This window comes from Lycium ferocissimum, chromosome 4, assembly GCF_029784015.1.
Source record: "Lycium ferocissimum isolate CSIRO_LF1 chromosome 4, AGI_CSIRO_Lferr_CH_V1, whole genome shotgun sequence".
In the NCBI taxonomy this organism is placed as follows: domain Eukaryota; kingdom Viridiplantae; phylum Streptophyta; class Magnoliopsida; order Solanales; family Solanaceae; genus Lycium; species Lycium ferocissimum.
In genome coordinates this window covers 60189128-60197866 of record NC_081345.1, presented here as the reverse complement: position 1 = coordinate 60197866, position 8739 = coordinate 60189128, and the positions used below count along the sequence as shown (strand labels likewise).

The following is an 8739-nucleotide window of genomic DNA, read 5'->3' as shown; positions in this document are numbered from 1 at the left end:
CTATTTGGACTTGGATGCCAGCTCAAATAGTTGGGCATTATTATTTTTTGTTGGCTTCCAGCAGTTTGAAGATCGAGGCATCAGCAAATAAGTAGAAGCATCATTGGACTTTTGATTAATGGGGTGGACTCCTCTGTTTCCAAATCATATCCCAACCTTGAGGACAAGGTTGTTATAAGGGGGATGGATTGTAACAAATGGAGATATAGGTTAAGTTTATTATTTATAGTTTGACCCTCCTTAGTTTTTACTACTACAGTTTAGCCTCACTTTATAATCTATTTTCATTAGTACCCCTGTAAGGTTTGGTTTATATATTTTGTAAACCCAGTATTGTAAGGCTATCGTGAATGAAAATCTGAACTTTATATTTTATTTCTTCTTTCTCTTTCTCTGTTTTCTTACTTTTTCTCCTTTTATGATGATTCCAACGTGGGAATCGTTACACCTTCTTAATTTCTTAAACTTGTGCCTAGTTAAACACCACACATAAATTGGGACGGAGGAGGTAATTGATATCCTACGAATTAATAACATAAAGATTACGTCCCTATGAGATCAACCTTAATGATGTTCAATCCTCCTCAACCGTGGCTTATTGGTCCAAGAATATATACGTATTGAAATCACTTCATGTGATCAAATAAGATCAAGAAGTATATATTGCCTAAAGATTATATTTATTCCCAAATTAGTTTTGAAAGGGTTGAGTGAAGAGCCAACATCTGAATAAAGGTTGCTTAATAATAAAATTGCTGCATCAAGAATTTAGATTTTCTTTTTAAGGTGGAACCCTAACTTGACTGACTAGTGATCACTGCCACTCTGCTTCATGGAAGCTACTTGCACGTGTAAATATTAATGAACACTCACGTCTCATTGATCTGTGCATATGGCACACGTAAAATACAAAAAGTCAAACTCTCATGCTTGCATTGAAAAAACCTCCTATATATAAACCCTATATGCCCTCTTTACATATCATAGTAAACATTTTCGAGCCATTAATTCTCTGTTCAACACCTCGTTTTCTTCCTTGTATTTCCCTCTGTTTTATTCAAACAGTTCCGACAATATTTGGTTTGGTTTTGTATTAATTCAATCACAGAAAACACATCAACTATATACGTACACCAATGGAGAGAAACAGCATTTGCCTTCTAATTCTTGTCTTATCGATATTCTCCGTGAAGGGTGCAGTGGGGAGTAGTACTAGTCGTTTGCATGCTCGTAATATGACTTTCGTAGAGTCACAGTGCAAACGCACTCGTTATCCACAACTTTGTGTGAAATCTCTGTCCAATCTAGTAAATGCTAGTTCAGAAGATCCTCAAGAAATAGCTCAAGTTGCTTGGAAGGTAAGTTTAGTTAAGGCTATATATACGAAATTCTACATTGTGAAGGTATGCGAAGAACTCGATCAAATCAAGGGTAAGAAGAAGAATAATCAAGAAGCGAAAGATTGTTTAGATCAAATCTCAGATGGCGTTTCCTAGCTTACAAACTCTGTTAAAGAGCTTCAACATTTGAGGTTAGATGGTGGAAGAGCATTTGTATGGCATCAAAGCAATGTACAAACTTGGCTAAGTACAGTGCTAACTGATGCATACACCTACATGGAAGGGATGAATAATCCAGGTTATGATGCCATGGGTGGTAAGGTGAAGGCTATCATTAAAGCGAAGGTTCTTAATGTTGCACAAGTTACAAGTAATGCTCTAGCCTTGTTTAATGGACTTGCTAGACACAAGGCTTCTCATCATGCTTGTAATGGCAAAAGCAAGCCCTAAAATTTGTAATAGAATTAGTTATCTTGGCTTCCTTTAGTTCTTTTTGTTATGTATGTCACAACATATATAATTAACCTTTCGTTGTTTTAACTTTTGTTTTTGTGCAAAAAAGAATAATGTAACTTCACTGATGTGAATATAAAATTTTGTATTCACTTTATATAAGTAAAAGAAATGAAAACATCAATATAATTTATTTACAAATAGGAGCGGATTTAAGATTTGAATTCTATTATTCAAGTTCTGAACTTTTTAAAATATGAATTCAAAACTTAATATTTATATTCTCTAAGATTTTTCGTCCTATTTATCTGGTATAAGTGATAATGAATAGATAATAGGTTCAATTGAACTCTTATTCAAAATTCAAAATTGTAAGTTCCTCCCTCTTTCCAAATGTCGAGGTCAGGGTAATTTTATTATTGAAAAGGAAATAATCGTTAACGTAAAATTCATTTGCTAAGCCAACTAGTTAAAGTGTTATGTATGCCACGACATACGTATGTTACTTCACTTTTTTGTTTTTTTTTGTTTTTTGTTTTTTTGGTCTTTTATGGTGCAAAATGGGAATAACGTAACTTCGTTGAATCTGTGAATACAATTTTTTGTAATGTAAAAGAAATGCAAACAATAATACAAATTATTTTCCTCCCTTCTAAACATGTCTGATTAATAGTTTAATATTGGAACATCTTCGTTCTTGTTTTTAATACGATTGCAATTGATAAGGGAGAACAAAAGAGAACATAGTTCTAAACGGAAACAAGATCCAATATTTAAATTCAATGGGTTTAAAGTTTTGAATTCATTAAAATTATGAGTTTGAAACCTAATAGTTAGTATTTATCAGGAATATTTCATATTCCTATTATGCAAATCCTCCTTTTTAACGTTATTTCCTTACTTGGTGTAGAGTCATATCTCCCTCTTAATGTATATTACTAGGTTTCCTCATTTATAGATGTTTTCCTTTCTAGTTGTCTATTTCCTTTCATGTCAATGTCCTCTTTCATGTATAAATTGGAGACAATAACTTACAGAAAAACTATTTCATGGTATCAAGAGCTATAGCCACACGTCAGTAATTTTTTTTTTTTTTTTTTTTGGGGGCGCGGGGGGGGGGGGGGGGACCTCCACCAGTGCTTCCCTACCCATGGAAAATACACCAACTGTTTCCACTATTCCACCATTACCAATCAATAATATCTTCACCATTCCATCATTAACAACTTACCAAGCCTACCCCAATTTAGATATTCCTCCCCTGCAACCCATTGTCACAACTTATTCTATTCCCCCACTTCAATCACAAACACCAAATACATCCACCATAATCATAGCTTTTGTTTCACTTTCTCCTTCATCTAATCTCACTCAAGAGCCACAACCTCTATCCATAAATACATCGGCTCAAGCCCCTATCAAACTATCACGACCCTAATTACCGATTGTGCGGACACCTACCTTATTATCACTAGTAGGTGAACCCTTACCCGTTAACCCATTAATCATTAGCCAATTTCAACTTGTTTAATCATTTATTAAAAGTCAATAGACAAGTGAATGAATGAATAAATAAAACAAGTCATAATTAATAGATAATATAAGTGCAGAAGTCTAACTATTATACCCCTAAAATTTGAAAGTCATCGTACAAGGACTCTAACCAACAATGTCTAAAGAATGAAGTATATCTCAAATATAATAACAAACAATGTCTCGAATAAAAGCAAGATATCCGGAAAGAGAGATCTTCAGGTGGCATGGTACGGATAAGCTCACCCTCGTATCCGATCGAGCAAACTAGCTTCAAGCTAGAGATGTAGTTTGGATGAAATCTTTGGAACACAATTTGCACTCAAAAAGGGTGCAACAAGGTAGTATCAGTACAAGCACTCTGTACCGGTAAGCATCATAGGCCGACTAAGATTAGTTCACGCATATAAGTATAAAATCAACAAGATAAATAGATAGGCACTTACCACTCAAATCCAAGTCACAGAATATCCCATAACGGAGTCACAGCCTAAGATGAAGCTTCTAAACCACAAGTCTTTCAAGTTTCAATAATCTCACCTGATAATCACAAGTCCAAGTTCCTTCCCTGAGTAGAGTCACTAATCCACACTTTAACTCATCAATGGTCATATTTATATCACAATAGGCATTCAACATCCATACCCAAATCAGAAACAAACGAGCATATAATAATGCAGAATAAAATATAATGATATGCAATGCAAAATATGATGACGTGTAATGCCATGCACTGGCCAATCACTCGAACTATACAAACATGCTAACTGTGTCATTGCTCAGTAGTAATGACCTGCAAGGGACCCATGGTGTCTATGTACCACTCGTTTCAGATACTCATCGGACCCGAGCCATAAATCCTCCACTCCGAAAAGAACCTCGGATGCGGATCCACATCATATACCACCCGTTTCTAGAACAAACCTCAAACCACGAGATCACAACTAGGCCACATCCTCACCCCCGGTCAAATGTGCCTTTTCATATGTATAATAACACTGTCACATCACTCTCAATGATCAATTCATCAAGTACCATGTATCAATAGTATCACAAATTCAACAAGAAGATTATTTTAACTTCTTCACTAATTTCACATCACAATGTATAGCTCAACGTATTCCAGTTCATTAGTATGTATGGACTATGAACAATTAGCAATATCAATGTCAAACACAGGGCATCATGCCACAGGTCTTCATGAATCGTTTCCGAACCATTTCCATCATGTATGAGTGTATGAATGCATAAATGAGTGTAAACATGGTAAATCAATGCAATCCAATAAAGCAACACTGAAGGTACAAGTCACAAAGCCACAAGTCATATCAAGACTTGGATCAACTCAGCCATGAAATGAATCATACAAACCATCTCAACCATCATAAGAGTCTATGTCCCTCTTTACTTCCTCATATAGCAAGTAAGCCTCACAACTAAGTCTTGTATCACCAAGAAGCTCCACTTTTCAATATATTATCATTAACAGTAAATCATACATCAAGTTTTCATCTACGTACTGTCTTAAGTTTATGTCACAATTCAAGTCTAAACTCATTATCCTTCCTTCCTCCGATAAAATGTGTCACAATAAGAGAGGACTGATTACAACATGACAATTTAGGTAATAAGTCTAATCACAATAACAGGACAACAAGCCACCATCAACAATAGTCAACCTAATAGAAATCCTTCCCAAATCACCATAGTATGAATACAACTACACCTCACATTTCAGTACATAAAGTAATGGCGACGAGCACACAAAATCCGAAATCATACCAACCTAGCTAATATCCAACCAAACACCATGTATGAAGACCTAATCATGATTTCTCCCATCAATTCTACACAATACATATGTTTCGTTAATCAAAGTCTAACTCAAGTAAGCTGTAACCTACCTGGAATCTAGAACTGGAGCCACGAACTACTCCACACGAGTCTTCTATTTTCAAAGCGCCTCATAATGGTCAAAGTCTAACAATATGATGCTAAGTAAGCAACAAACCATGTATTTAAAGAAGAACAAAAATTTGGAGAAGAAGACCCACTTACTCCTACCCTTTTCAATGGATGAAACCATCCATTAATGGTGAATTTATCATAACTTCTACCTTTACAATCATTAACCTTCAATTCATGGGTTTCTAATCAATTTACCCTTTCAAATAGATTTTAGGACAAAATTTCCATTTTTATTAGAACCCTAAGTCTCTACATGCAATTTCAACCATAAGAAATCAAATTCCCTTCATAGAAAGTGCTAGTTTATACACCTAGATGAACAACAAAATCGACAATCCACCAATTATTCAAGGGTTTACAAATTCTAGGGTTCTAGGATTTTCACCCACTATTGATGGACCTTCAATTAATCATCGAACTTGAAGAAGAAAGGAAAAGGAACAAATAAAGGTGAGGACTTACCCTCCAAGATGATTTCACCAATGAATGCAATGAAGTTTGCCTCTTTTTCTCTTGAAAACTAACTTTGGGGTCTTGTGGGTAATGGTTAGGAGTTGGAGTATTAAAATAGGCCTTTCTACCCCCGTCGGTCACTGTAGCGGCCAGTTGGTCACTGCAGTGGTCCCACTATAGCGACCATAGGTCGCTGCCAGCGGACTTGCTGTAACAGCCCGAACGAAAAAGGGCCTAACTCCCTCATACGGAGCCAAAACACGATGATTCTTTTTCCTATAGCTTCGTAATTATGATACGGATCTAATGGTTCAAAACTCACACAAACAAAGGTCATTTGATTAATCTGGAGCCATTTCTATCCACAGACCTACGACGAAAACATTAAATATGAGCGCGACAAAACCCAAACCCATCTGAAACTCTTCGGAACCTCACAAAAATTTGTGGACAAGTTCAAAATCATCATATTAACTTGTTGGAACTTCCAAAACATTGACACTGGGTCATCCTAACACGACGTTCACTACTGGAAATTAGGGCTATGGCAACACAGGAAAAACCGTTGCCATAAATCTGAAAACTGTTGCCATATATCTACTGCAATGGTTTACCCGGCGTCTCATCTGCTAGCGTGGCCATAGATCTAAAGCGACGGTTACTGCGCCGGTTAGCTATAACCGTTGCAATAATTACCCCTATAGCAACGGTTATTCTGCCTTTCTAATGCAACAATTATTCTATGTCAATGGCAATGGTTTCGAACCGTCCCCATAGATTTTTATGCGATGGTTGTTAGGGCTATGGCAACGATTCTTGAATGTTATCACAACGGGAATTATCCTTACTGCGACTGGTTTTATCTATTGCAATAGTTGCTTTTTGATTAGAAACGATCATCAAAAGTTCATTGCAACGGATTTGAACAACTATCGCGACGGTTTGTGTTACCTATTGCGATGCTTTTCACGACCTATTGCAATGGTCCTCATTTTTTTTTGGACCTATTGCAATGGCTTAATTGAATTAGCAGCCCTAGTTATAAATTAATAGTTACATATATAATAAATAATAATTCACTACAAATTATATAAGTCACAATATGAAATTTTTCATCAACATTCATAATCTAAAATATCCAACATTCATAATCCAAAATATCCAACACTCATAATCCAAAATACCCGTAAAAGGAAAATGTTCAAACCCAAATGCTTAGTTAAGTTTTACATTTCAAGAGATAGGATAAGTTTCAAAATGTAGGATAGCAAAAAGATACTTAGAACATCTAAGGTCAAGTTGTTCACAGGTCACGTTCTTCACTGCTTTCTTCTTCCCTTTCTTCATTTTCAACACCTAAAAAAGAGAATAAATCATGTCATTTAAAACTTATTATAAAAAATACAAAGATACAACTGATATTACAACTTATTATAAAGAGATGAAAACCAATTTAAAACTACAATTTAAATAAAGAATAGATAAATATCAACTGCATTCCACCAAAATGGAGAAAAAGAGACACGTCGTACAATATGCTTAAAACCACACAATTACACAATCAGCTTTGGGATGAAAATACAACAAATTCAGGTGCAGGAGACATTGAATCACATAAAGAAGAGGAGGTGGAGCAAGTTCAAATAGGAGGTCATTGCAACTGTGTATGGAGCCACCTTATACCACATCTGGACTGCAAGGAACCAAAAAATCTTCAAAGGACAAAATGTACAGGGGAAATTCTAGTTCAACAAATACGAAGAGGAGTGATATATATATTAAATATATATAGGACATCAAAGAGAGGTAGGAAATTTTGTCATCTCATAGATTCATTATGTACTTAGATACTAAGGCTTATTAATCCCAAGCAACTGTAAGGGATACGAGTGCTCCTTAGGTGTAAGTTTGATTTTGCTGGTATGGTAATAATTCACATTTTATTGCCAAAAGATCTTTGGGAAGAGTTAAAAAATTATTCGAAGATCTTGAATACAACATTCTACAAGGAAAAATGTTTTTCCATTCAGGTTTCTCAGATGATTTGCATTCAAAATCTCTCGAAATGGAACTTATAAAAATTAGGGAGGAACTGGGGGAATAAATTTAACTTGTACCCCCGTGCCTATAGATGGTCGTCAGATTTGTGTTTGAAGTTTGGCTAGTTGTATCATTGCTAATGGATGCCTTGTAATTTTTTGGGTAGTTGAGTACATTTTGACTAACAGTACCAATAAGTAAATAGTAATGGTATAACAGTACCAATAATTTGAAGCTTTCAGCAAAATAGTTATACCAAAATGCAAAGCAAATAAACAACACCAAGAACGCTAGAAGTAAACTAACTACCCATGTTCCCACAAGAAGTTAGTATATAGGGAGTAGTATTATTATCACTAGTAACCACATATGTATATAAAATTCATTTGTCTCCACAAACTTGGAGCCATGAATTATTCAATCTTCAAAGTAGAGTACAAAATACTATTCAACAACTTAATTCCAAACCACTATTCAACAACTTAATTCCAAACCAATAAGAGTCAATCAACTATATTTCTCCACATCAACTTAACAGCTTAATTCCAAACCAATAAGAGTCAATCAACTATATGAATACTCAATGTCCATCTATTTTATTCTTGATCTTAAAGAAAAAAGTGAGTTAACTCATCCACGTCATGTAGTACTGAAGCTGCTTAACTAAAAATCAAAAGAAAACCTAATACAGATGGTGTGCAAAAGCAACAAACAAAATGACATCAGTTCAGCATTGAACATTTCCTTTCTTTTTTAAGCTACTAGATTCACTTCATAGACAAATTCCTTAGACATGATATATATTAGTGTTCATCATTTTGTTTTTTAGTATCAGTTACCTGTTACATGTTCATATAGAAATTATTTAAGACATCATATATATTTTTCATCATTTTTCTTTTTTCAGCTACACATTTCATGTTCATGTTTACCTTAAACATCATTTCAATTT

General features: G+C 34.8%; 1 pseudogene; it reads left to right on the top strand.

Moving 5' to 3' along the window:
* Positions 1-1136: 1136 nt before the first annotated feature.
* LOC132054902 (pectinesterase inhibitor 9-like) lies at positions 1137-1879 on the top strand (annotated as a pseudogene).
* The last annotated feature ends 6860 nt before the right edge of the window (positions 1880-8739 follow it).